This window comes from Pogona vitticeps, chromosome 12 (genome assembly GCF_051106095.1).
Source record: "Pogona vitticeps strain Pit_001003342236 chromosome 12, PviZW2.1, whole genome shotgun sequence".
Taxonomy (NCBI): Eukaryota; Metazoa; Chordata; class Lepidosauria; order Squamata; family Agamidae; genus Pogona; species Pogona vitticeps.
In genome coordinates this window covers 4,233,155-4,245,477 of record NC_135794.1, presented here as the reverse complement: position 1 = coordinate 4,245,477, position 12,323 = coordinate 4,233,155, and the positions used below count along the sequence as shown (strand labels likewise).

The following is a 12,323-nucleotide window of genomic DNA, read 5'->3' as shown; positions in this document are numbered from 1 at the left end:
GCAAATAAATGGAAGGATTGGAAAATAGTTATTGCCCACAACATGCAGGTTTCCTTTTGCAAAATATGAGGGTTTGTGTTAAAAAAAAAAAGACTCGCAACAATCTTTTTAGGAAGGGGGTCTCTAAATACTTTTAAATTGCTGTAAACCTCTGGTGATCTTTATATCTCAGGGAGAATCTTTTCATTTCCCCTCTTGAGAATGGGAAGAACTGAATCTGCACTCTTTTTTCATTTGCTTTTATTTTTAAAAAATGTGCAAGGTTGGTTTCATTTTTTGTTATATGCCTAATTGCATGCTTGCATAAAAACACAGAGGAGATGGGCATCAATTCCTTCCTGAAATGCCACCTTGGTGATTTGGCAACATGCCACTCAGTGTGAGAGAGGGGGGGAAAAAAGAACACCAGTTCACTGGTTCTTGTTGCACAAAAACAGATGTGATTAACCAAATCAATGAAGGCATGTATCAATCGCAGATAGCACTAATGAGCCTCCATATTCAGAGGCAGTGTACCTGACTGGAACTTTAACCCAGGTTTACAGTTGTGCTGACGGGATGTCCTACATCAGGAAGATAACTCCCCCAAAGCCATTTAAGCAGTTTGATGTTTGATCTACTCAATTGTAAGGAAGAAAACCTTTTATGCTTTCTTTCACTAATGTCTCAAGAGTGAGTTATTGAGACTGTAAGTGCCAGTTGATGAGGGAGGAAAGGTGTGGACAGCCCGGAGAATGTGGTTCTTCTTCACTGTCAATTCCTGCACTTCTGCTGCACAAGGAATTTAACTAGTAATTCAAAACTCTGCACTTCCTTCTTCGATATACTTCTTTTCTGGATTTTTACTGCTAAAGGATTAGTTTTTTTCCCACATTCTGTGTTTCTCGTTGGGAAGCTGCTGCAGGATGCAGAGAATGGGTTTGGATGCAGAATTATACCTCTACTGCCATGTCACATGGGGACTGTTATCTCATCATTCCCAGCTTCTTCTTTGCGCCCTGCCAAAGCCAATCTTTTCTGCAAACGAAGACTCCAGATTTCAGCTCAGGCAGGTGGCTTGGTTTTGGCTGATGACAATTTAATTTAAAAGAAAAAAGATGAAGAAAGAAAAGAAAGAAAACCAATAACAGAGAGAGGCGGAAAGTGATCTAAAAATAATTCTACAGCACAGAAGCCATATCCATGGAGCAATCAAGAAGTGCAATATTGTTATGTGTGTGTCACATTCCAAAGCGGTGACAATCCGGAGGCTTCTGTACCCTTTAGATGACCTTCTTTGCAAAAAGACGAGCTTCGGCTTTGAAGATACAAGCGGAGCCGATGGGAAAGAGCAGCGTTCCAAAAAGCCGAAGTGCTGACGGTGCATCCGATTCCCAGAGATATAATGTTTCAGCCAATTTACAGCTGCATTCTGTGCCGAGCTGGCTCCAGCCAAAACACGACTCTTCCCCTGAAACGCCACTTCTGAACAGTCGTTTTAGCTTCGAAGTGTCCCTCTGCCCCCTCCAGCTATCGGAAAGAGGGGATACCAGCCAATAAGGAAGATTCTCACCCTTTTCTTTGAGGTTCAGTTGGACCGGGTGCTCCAGGGCAGGCATCCATGCGCCAAACAAGACAGCCAGGTCACGGTTGAGAAACGCAGGAAGTTGAACCACGGCAGGTGAGAGATGACAAGATCAATAAGGAGTCTCAGGGTACCAAGGGGGAAAAAAAACTTCCTTGTTGGCTTTTGACACAACAGGCCAACAGAGTCGGACCAACCTGAGACAAGACAAGGGCCAGCATCCTAGTGGATTCATGCATTACGAACCCCAAATTGTTCTCTCTGGCCCCACATCTGTGCTGAGCACCTTTCCTCTCTCCGGTATCTGCTGGAAGCAGCGAGCCTGTTGAAATCTGTTGCTGAAAGCAGTCACGTTTGTCAGTTTGCTGTTCATCTGCTCCCAATTGCAAGTAAAGCAGCCTTGCTCCTTTAAATGAGTTATTGAGACTGTGAGTGGCAGTTACTTGGGAAAGGGGGTGATCTAATCTAGGGGACTTGGAGCTATTCGTCTCTGAATACCTGCACTTTTGCTGCACAGCTAGAGGAATTTAACCAAAACAACTCAGAACTCGGCAACAAGAAATTTAGAGGCAGTTCTTCACACCCTTGAACCTAACTGAAGGGAAGGGACTGGATAACAGTGGTAAGAGGCTACACAACAAGTGTTTGGTGGCAAAACCCCAGCTGTGTAGGTCTCCATGGTTCACAACCAAGGCAAGCCACCTGTTACCTGCCAACGGTTAGCAAAGACACTTCAAACCCGGTTCCTGACAAGCAAAACTCATGCAAAGATGTCCACAGTATGGAACTAATCCCAGAGATGTGTGGTTTCTTTTTCCTGTGTTTTTTTAAAACTGTAATTAATTAACGTTGATTCAGCACTTTCCACGAGAAGAGGCCTGTTAGAGCGATAGCAGAAGCTGCAGAGCACAAGTAATCGCCCTGCACAAATTACGCCAGCAACTGTAGCAAAGGAGAAGCTGAAACTCAATTGTCCATGGTATTTTCCTAAATTAAACAATAAAGAAGGAACAGTTTTGGATTCCCCTGACATGGCAGTTTCTTATTAATCCCCACAGATCACATAAAGAGGAGGGAAGACAGAATAAAAACCCACAGGGGAGATGCTTCCTTTTTAAAGAGACAAATGGACACTCAAGGGAGGAAGAAGGACAAAATCCAGCCGCAGATTTCTGAGACGTAACAAATGGACCACAAGGTGCGACAGGGACTCAAAGTACCCAGCTAAGCATCAAGGCAAAGGATCTTAATGAATTATAAAGCTCCAGGGCTATTATCTTCTCCCACTCACAAGCTAATAGGATGTTTGAAGTCTCGGCTGCTATTAATTCTCTCCTCTTCCTTCCTCTCTTGTGTCTAAGATTTTAACAGGCCCCGCTCATCAAGTTTTTCTTTTCCCCCAATGGTGGGAGAAGCTGATAAGCAATTGGCAAAGGGACGAAATGTAACAGCTGCCTGGTTGGGTGGGCTGTCAAGAAACAGAAGCATGGAATGGGTTGCTTGTGTCTTCGGGAGCAATCAACCTGCCTTTTTTGTGCTTCCAGATCACTCTTGTCCTCTCTCTCTTTGAGCTTAGCTTCAAAAAGTGAAAAGACGTTTTTACACAAAAACTGTGCGACGCTCAACCAGGGGAAAAAAACACGGTGTCTCTCTCTGGAGGTAGAAACTCACATGGGAACTACAGATTCCTCGACAGCACTGAAGAAGAGCAGAGGACAAGGACAAGTAGCTCTAGAGCTAATGAAGTGGCTGGGCCAAAGCCGAAAGGACGCTCAGCTGCAGATGTGTGTGGAAGTGAAAGGAAAGTCCGATGCTGCAAAGAAAAATACTGCATAGGAATCTGGAATGTAAGATCTACAGTATTAACCTTGGTAAGCTGGATGTGGCCAAACAGGAGATAGTGTCACCGAAGCGACCAAGATGAATTTGACCCAACTCCAGGAGGCACTGGAAGACGGGAGGGCCTGGCGTGCTCTGGTCCATTGGGTCACGAAGAGTTGGACACAACTTAATGACCAAAACAACAAGACCAGCTTTACAATTTTAAATGCTTCCCCCCCCCAAAAAAAGCGACAAGTGACTAGCCAGTCACAGGTCTTCAGAGTAGCATGTTGGCTCCATGCTCTACTTTGCCCAGTTTTGATGGAGAGAAAGTTGCATACAAGCTGACATGATTGCTCAGGCCCTCAGCTTGGTTTACAAAATTGGAATAAAAGCATATTCTTCTTTCCTGTCCCCCCCCCAAAAAAAAACATGTTGATTTATAAAGGAGCAGGGCAAGTGTATGTTTTATTTATTTATTTATTTATTTATTTATTTATTTATTTATTTATTTATTTAGCTAAAAATCATTTGGAGATAGTGTCGGAGAAAAGAGTCCTAAACTCAGTTACAGAAGCCCCTAATCTATACCTGAGGACATGCTAGGAGATCTCATGGAGACTCCCTGGGGGTGACTCCTTTTTTTAACAGAGACAAACAAACTATAAGGAGAAAAAGGCGATGAAAGCCTCAGCATTGCAATTTGCCCATCAATGAGGTCACTTGGAAAAGAAAAAGTCAGGGAGGAGACCTATGTGGCAATCGCCCCCACCGGATGCATGCTGGTGCTTTGACTTGCAGCAGACATGCATGTCTAAGGAATATTTTCAAATTAAGCAAGTGCTTAATTTGAAATGGATGCAAGGTTGTGAACCATATCTAAAATAACTGTTGATCTCTATCAGGAGTCCACATTCTGAAACATCCAGTGCTAAGTAATAGTGGGAAATCTTGATGTTCTGCTGAAGCAAAAAATAAACTAAAAAAAACAGCTTTTTGCCGATGCCTCACCCTCAGAGGATGGACCGACAAGCAAATCTATGCCTGTTTAAGAAGAAAATGATGTTATTTTTTAAAGTTTGCTTGACCTTGGTCTTTAAAGAATCACTTTAGTCCAGCACAAAAAGATTTATTGGGTGATGTTTCACCGGGAGTTAGATCTCGCAGACATAACGAGAAAAGCTTCATCTGGTAGATTTCCCTGTTGTCCGAAGCAAAGAAGGGGAAGCAGGTATTCTTAGCTCTCAAAAACAAACCAACCAAAAAGCATTAAGGCACACATTGCAGACAGATTGTCATTAGAAAAGTGAATTCCTTAAGTGCTGAAAGCATCTGATTGTCATAGCCAGAGCTTTCCATACCCCCTGTAGTTTGCAACTTTGCTTGCTGTGCTTTGTGACTAGTCAGCGGGAGGTAGGTACAAGTCTTGCTTCCAGATCTCATTGCTCAGTCCTGAATATCTGCTTGAACCAAATGATGTGAAACAGACATGGATTTCAGCTTCTAACAACAGGTTGTCTATAACATCAAAAGAGATCTTAAGGCACCTAATTGGCTAAGAGTCTCATGACATCTGGAGACCTTGTGGATTATAATTCTCTTCTTCAGAGACCCAGGGTGTAATCTTAAGAGGTTTAATCTAGTCATCCCATACCTATGGCTGGGGGTGTGTGTGGGATGTTGACTTACATGGATCGCAAAATTTGATGCAGAAAGAGGCAGTTATATTAACACTTCCCATTCACAACGCTATTGGTGACCATTTGTCCGGGCAACAAGGCAGACGACACACAAATGTGAAAAACGAGGATAGCGAGAAAACTTTCCAACCCCCCCCCCCAGGGTGAACAGTTTCCTCACAGAAACTGAGCTGGCTTTGCCAAATGGCAAGACAGGTAAAACATGAAGGCAGGTGGCCAACAGGTAGAATCCTTAGGAAATAAATAGGATTTATTTCTAAGGAAAGAAGGCTACGCAGGAGGTTTTAGTAATGAAGGAGCCAGTGTAACTGGAAGTTCCACAGGCAGACAAGAAAAGCAAAGGTATCAACTGTTCCACTTTGGAAAAAGATTCTGAGCTTTGAGATCCAAACACCACTGATATATTCCAGTTTTTCTCTGTTTCCCCCCCCCCCCCAGCCATTTCCACCACATGCCATGCTTGTTCAAAAACGTCCCGCTTTGTTCACTGGTGCTTTACTCTTTTTCCTTGTATTTATTCACTCATAGTCAGTGGTAGACTGCCTTCAAACATGGAGGCTCCATCTGGACCACATTAACAGATCTATCCTAGGTGAATGTATCCTTCGTGCCCGGGAATGCTCTTAAACAGCTCCATGATAAGGAGCAATCCACGGGAGAGAAAAGCTTCCTCCCATAGATTCCTGGCCACGGCAGGGCCATTCCCCACTCAAGGAGCTATGCTGCCTTGAAGAGGAAAGATGCCAAGCTAGCAAGCCAGCAGTATTCCAGGAAAGAGCCTCCTTTTTGTTTTCAAAGCCTGGCAAAAACCCATGACAAAACGGAAGAGGATGGCCATTTCTCTTCTCTGTCCAAGCCTGTTCTTTATAAGCACAAATCACAGATGCTCTTCCACTCGTGGCTTCTCCCCCCCTCCCTCCATGTCGCAAGACCCACGCCGGGGGTACAATCCATTTTTTCTCCATTTTTAAGGAATGGAACGGCTCCGTCCTGTAAGATTCTGAGTGGTTTCAAATCTCAGCTTCTTTTCCCTCGCCACCCCGCTTCCTAAGAGTAATCCTAACAATAACATGCTTTGGAAAACCACATGGAACACGCAAGAATCCTCAGAGCGCTGGGCTGACACACAACGGCACAACACCCCAGTAAGGTAGGCCCAAATTCAGCATCCTAAGGCACGCAGAGCTGGGGGCTAAAAAAAGCTACAGAGTTGGAAGCAAACCTTTGGTCTAGATGGGCAGGGTAGAAGCCCAATAAAATAAATATAGGAGGGTCGAACATACCCCGTTTTTCAGATCAGTTTGTGAGAACATCATAGGAAGCATCTGGACCAAGACATGGGATTTATTTCCTAAGGAAAGAAGGCTACATAGGAGGTGTTGGTAACGAAGGAGCCAGAAGTTCCCAAGCAGACATGTGTGTTAGACAAGAAAAGCAAAAGTATCAACTGTTCCACTTCAAAAAGATTCTGAGCTTTGAGATCACAACAAAACACCACTGATATATTCCAGTTTTTCCTCTATTTTTGTTCCTCGCCATTTCCACCACACGCTGTGCTTGTTCAAAAACATCCTGCTGTGTTCCCTGGTGCTTTACTCCCAGGTAGGACCACCTCCCTCCACGAATATCAAACAACAGGCTAAGATCTTTGCTAAGGCTCCCCCTTTCAAACAGCTTCAAGGTGGAGGGAGGGAGAGCGGACTAAGGCCACCACTAGAGTCCAAGGCTGAGAGGGTGGAAAATCAATATTGGGGGCTGGGGGGGGGCATAGAAAAGCAATGGACTATGACTGAGGCTGTGAGTTCAAATCCCCAGGCGCACCCTACGCGTGAACTTGGAAATTAATTTTGCATTCATGCGTAATATGCAATTCACTCCAGTGGGAAGCCATGTTTTTGAACGACCAAATTTCTTCCTCAGCTGTTTTTTCTCTTAATACCAGGACTCACAGGAGAATTTTTTAAAAAAAGAAACACAGGTGGAAAATGTTTCATGGAGTAATACTTGGACATGAGGTAGAAGAACCAAACCTTACAACGCCATCCGAATGAAAAGCAAAGGATGCAACTTCGTACGGCGCCAAACAAATCCTCCCTCTAGCTCCATGTTGCCAACTCTGGCTGGCAGCCACAACTCAACAGCGTTTGGGTAAGATTCTTTCCCACCTCCGCCAGGAAGTGCTACCTGAGACCCGGTGCTCACTGTGAGCGTCTATCTTTCTCAATAAATCCCACCAGGTATGCTCGGGTGGTCTCCCATCCAGGTTGTAACCAGGCCTATCCCTGCTTAGCTTCCAAAATAAAACACACTTGGCTGCACTACGGATGAATTCCCATTAACCAGCATAACAGCAACAATAGAACAGACGCTGCCTCTCACTCCTGTTCTGGTTTTTTCCCACGGGGGGGAACGGGGGACACCATGCAAGAGTGCTCCTAAGCATACACAGAGGATTCACCCTCTATTCAAAAGTGAGAACCAGCCCCGGACCACCAACAGCTTCATACAAACAACCGCCCAGCAGCAGGAGCCGAGAGATGCCGAGAGCAGCGGCCGCCGCCGTAACCGCGGGGGCACCTGAGCATCATCGACGCCCGCCTCCTCCTCCTCGGCCAGCCCGGTTCAACTCACCCCAAGCCTCGCCGCCGGCTCCGCGTCTTCCTCTCCGGTTTCGAAGTCGCCAGGCGCGCCGGAGAACTTGCCCCACACACTCCAGGGGGGGACCCGTGGCCAGCCAAGCCGGGCTGATGGGCTTCGAAGAGACCCGGTCCTCGGTCCTTTTAAGCACCCTTAACGGTGGCGCTCCGGGAGTCCCCCAACTTCCCTAGATCGCCTGCTCCCCAAAAAAATATGTATCCTCTCCAAACGCGCCTTAATCTTCCCGGCACCACCTCTCCAAGCGAGGCGCGCCGGGACCTCCCCAAATGTCCTTCCCGGCCGGGGGTTGCGCCGCTGCGTGGGAACCGGGGGTCCAGTCCTCCCCGGCTGCTGCGCTCATTCGGGCGAGGAGGCGAGCCAAGCCGGAGGAGAAGGAGGAGGAGAAGGAGGAGGGAGCGGCGGCGGCTCCCGGTATGCCCAAGCGCGCATCCTCTCTGCGCCCTGCCTCGCCTTGCCAGGGAGCCGCGTCGCCTCCCGGCCCCGCGGCGCGTTTTTGGAGACCCGGCGGTGGCTGCAAAGGAAGCCGGACGGGAAACGCATCCACACGGCCAGCCAGCCCTCGACGCGCTCCTCTCCTGCGCGTCGCCAAGCTGCGGCGGGCAGCGGTGGCGGCGGCGCTTGGACTGGCAGCCCCGCCGGCGGTTCGGTTCCCCCTCCCGGCCGGAGCGCGCAGGCACAGGCGGGGGAGCGCCGCGGATGACATCAGGCGGGGAGCAGCCCGCGCCCTTGACTCGCGAGGAAGTCCACCGCCCTCCCCCAGGCGGGGCAGGCGCGCCGAGGGCTGCGGGCGGGACCCGTGAGCAGCCGGCCGGCAGGTGTGGCTTTGCCCGGCTGCACCTGCGCGGCCATGTGCCTCCCGGGTCCGTTAAAGGCACAGGAGCCTCGCCCTCCCGTCTGTATGGTCACCCCGGAGGTGAAGCGCCTTACCGCCGCGCTCGGGGCTGGTCTGAAGGCTTGGGGAGACCTGCCTGTCCGGGGTCCCCAAGACCGTTTGCCAAAACTTTGTCTGAATAGCCAAAACAGAGTTATCTATCTATCTATCTATCTACCTACCTACCTACCTACCTACCTACCTACCTACCTACCTACCTACCTACCTACCTACCTACCTACCTACCTACAATATTTTAGATACCCCACCTTTCTCCTTAAAAGCACCCAAGGCAACTTATGGCAATTAAAAGATAATATCTATCTATCTATCTATCTATCTATCTATCTATCTATCTATCTATCTATCTATCTATCTATCTATCTATCTATCTATCTATCTATCTATCTATCTATCTCATGTTTAAAGTATTTGACCCCACCTTTGTTCTGAAACTACTTACATTTATTATGTAGGTTTGGGTAACCTAAGGCCAATACCTACATCATTGGCCCCTTTAGGGCGGCTGCCACATGAACCAAACAGCAAGGCTCCTGTGTCTTTAAAAGAGCGGTGGGCCTGCTGAAATGCCCTGCAGGTGCACCTGGACTCAGGAGCCCCACCTGCTGAAACAGCTGTTTGGGGTTTCGAAATCTTTAAAGCTGTTAAAGGGACAGGAGCAATTTTTCCTCCTTCTATGAATGACCTGCTTTCATCCCCACCCCAGCCTTGTGAGTTAACTAAAGGCAGAAGGGAGTGATTTCAGCTGGAAGAAGAGAGGTGAGTGTGGGGTTTTCGGGTCCCCATCGAAGACAAGGGAGGGAGGGAGGAAGTGCAAAAAAGAGGCTTTCCTGGGCTTTAAGATCAAATTATTTATCCAACTTTTTTATTCTCGGTGGCTGGATGGCTCAGTGGTTTAAGAGCCAGAGGTTAGGAATTCAATTCTCCACTGTGTGCCTCTTATAAGCAGAACCAGCCTGGGTAGCCTTGGGCCAGGGAAGGGAAGATAAGAAACCACTTGTGAAGATTTTCTACCTGGGAAACCTCAAGAAGGGGTACCATGAGTCAGAATTAACTTGACAGTCCGTGTTTATTATTGTTGTTATTGTTGTTTATTCCTTGATAGCTTTGTCAATATCTTTGCTTGAAGGAGAGACCTGGAAGCCTTCGAAGTTTATCCAGAGATGTGCCCCAGGAGTTTGACCTGCAAAACACAGATGAAACCAATATGCCAGTCTTTACAGCACCACAACATTTTTACTCTTTAGTCTCCTCTGTCCTTCAGCTCGACCACCCGGCTGAAACAGACCAGAGAGAAACGACAGAGAGAGAGAAGCCGTGTTTTCTTGTCTGCGGCCTTTGGAGGTGGAATGAGTTGCTATCATTCCAAGCCACATCCTCTTTCTGGACAGGTTAGCCCTGGGCGCTGTCTCCCAGCCTTCCACCTCGGTGGCAGCAACCCCCAACCCCATCATCCACTGTGCCAGAGGGTGTCTGCGGACGTGTGGCTCCCTGTAGCCTCGGCCAAGAGCGCATGGCTCTGCTGTCGCTGGCGTGCCAGCTTTTTCTGCCCAATTAAACGCCACTTAAACCACCCGCTCAGCATGGGTGTATCATGCTCCCGCTGTCGTGCGAGCCTTTTCTCATGCAAGCTGGGCTGCCCTCACCCTGACACAGGCAGAAGAGACAGGGTGCTGACGGCAGCAGCAAGCAGCGGATGTTGGGGGGGGGGGAGGAAATAAACCTAATTATCATTACACAGCTCCAGTCTCTGAACTAGCTATGGTTGCTGTTAAATGAGATGGCTTGGCATAATTGGGAGGGAGAGGGTGACTGAAGATGGTGCAATATTTGTGAGCCCCAGGAGTGATGGGAGAGAGGGCTGAGAAAGCAAGAAATTATAAGAGGTACGATAAGAAAGCAATCATGAGAAGGGGAAATTCTTCCATCCATATCAAGCTCAAGGGTGGCTTTGCTCTGTGCACCTTGCTTAGGGTCAAATAAGGTTACCTTAACTTCCTCCCCTGCAAAACAGCAAAACAAAAATGGTAGGGCCCAAAGCAGCTGTCTTTTGAACATCGTGGAGAAGAGAGCCACCACATTTCTAGTGGCAAGGATTTAAATTTTCACGTAACAAGGGGAGGCATGTTATTTTATTATTATTCCATCCTTGTCACTGAAAGGAGAGATTTCACCCATTTGGGAGTCTGTATGTGCACACACATGGCATGCGTGAGTGTGCATTAATCCAAAAGGTGCATTGTTGGAAAATAAGAGCTGCCTTCTTGTATCAATAGTGCATAAGAGAGGACTGGATGGGTTTTTCGTGTCTCTTTTCAGCAGTCAGCCTGTTTTTTCATCTTTGTGCTCTGTGTGCATGTGTGTGCATGCATGAGCGTGTGCGCACACCCTTCCTTCACAGAAACAAAAGGTGCTCATTTTCCACACCTGTATTTTCTGTAAAATGAGAAAATTACAGCGAAACAATCTTTCTTGTCCTGATCTCATGTAGGAGGCAAGAACTCTCGTGGCAGATGGAGAATCTCCGCCAGGTGCCTCACTCTTTGGAGGTGGCCGACCAAAAACTGGTGCACTAGTTAGGTTTTTCTCCCTGACATTGCTGTGTTGTGATACATTTTGATGAGCCATGACATCCCCATAGCTGCAGACCCCATGCAGAATCCAAAAATGCAGGCTAGATCATTGAGCCACGTCAACAGGTTTTAGCAGCTGTCTTCTCCTCCACTAGGAACAGGTCTTTTATAAAGCTAATGGATCCCGATCACCTGTTAGACCATGCTACCTCCAAATTATTCATTTATTTCTGTTATTGATATGCCACCCCATCAGTGCACAACAATAAAAAAGACAGCATGCAAATGAAAAGAAACAACTGGTCCCAATTAGACACCAGCATTAACAACCTAGTGGCTCCATGAAATAGAGCAGGCATGCAGAGGGAAACCACTGCAAGAGAGGCTGCCTTCAAAGGCATCTTGAAAAATAGGTGTTTTCAGCTGCCATTTAAAACTGGGGAGGAAGGAAGCCAGGCATAGCTCCACTGGGAGATGATTCCAGAAGGATCCTGCAACAACCAGGTTCTTTTGTTGAGAGCTTTCTGGTCTCCTTCAGAGAGCATTGCCTTGGAGGATCTGGTGGCACAGGACGATGACCTTGGGGAAAGGCGCTCCAGCATCTAGTCACAAACCATCGAGGGCTTTGTACATTAAGAGCTTGAACTTGACCCGGGATGCGACTGGTCACGAGTGCAGACCGGCTAGGACTGGGGAGCGGTGGCCACATCTGCTTACACCAGCCACCTGTCTGGTCATCACGTTCTGTACCTCCTGCCATCTTTGGGTCAGCCTCATGGGAAGCCCCATGTAGAGGGGGTTGCAGTAGTCAAATCTGGAGATCACGAACACATGTACCAACATCCTGAGCGCTTCTTCATCAAGGTAAGAGCGGAGCTGAGGGCTGATCTGGAATAACTTTGCATGTTAACAATATTAAGCCATGTATTGTTGCTGGGCACAATCCTTTTCTCTCCCAAAGGTAAAGGTTCCCCTTGACATTTTAGTCAAGTTGTGTCTGACTCTAGGGGGCGGTGCTCATCCCTGTCTCCAAGCCATAGAGCCAGCGTTTTGTCCGTGGACAGTTTCTGTGGTCACGTGGCCAGCGCAACTAGACACGGAATGCTGTGACCTTT

At 47.6% G+C, this 12,323-nt stretch overlaps 1 protein-coding gene across 2 annotated transcripts in view; it reads right to left on the bottom strand.

The window, feature by feature from the left end:
• The window catches only part of LINGO1 (leucine rich repeat and Ig domain containing 1), a 489,212-nt gene extending 480,893 nt beyond the window's left edge, over window positions 1-8,319 (bottom strand). For both annotated transcript variants that reach the window (XM_072981826.2, XM_078380922.1), the window contains exon 1: window positions 7,717-8,319. The gene's annotated coding sequence lies outside the window, so the exon portion shown is untranslated. The remainder of the gene's footprint in view (window positions 1-7,716) is intronic.
• Between the last annotated feature and the right edge of the window lie 4,004 nt (window positions 8,320-12,323).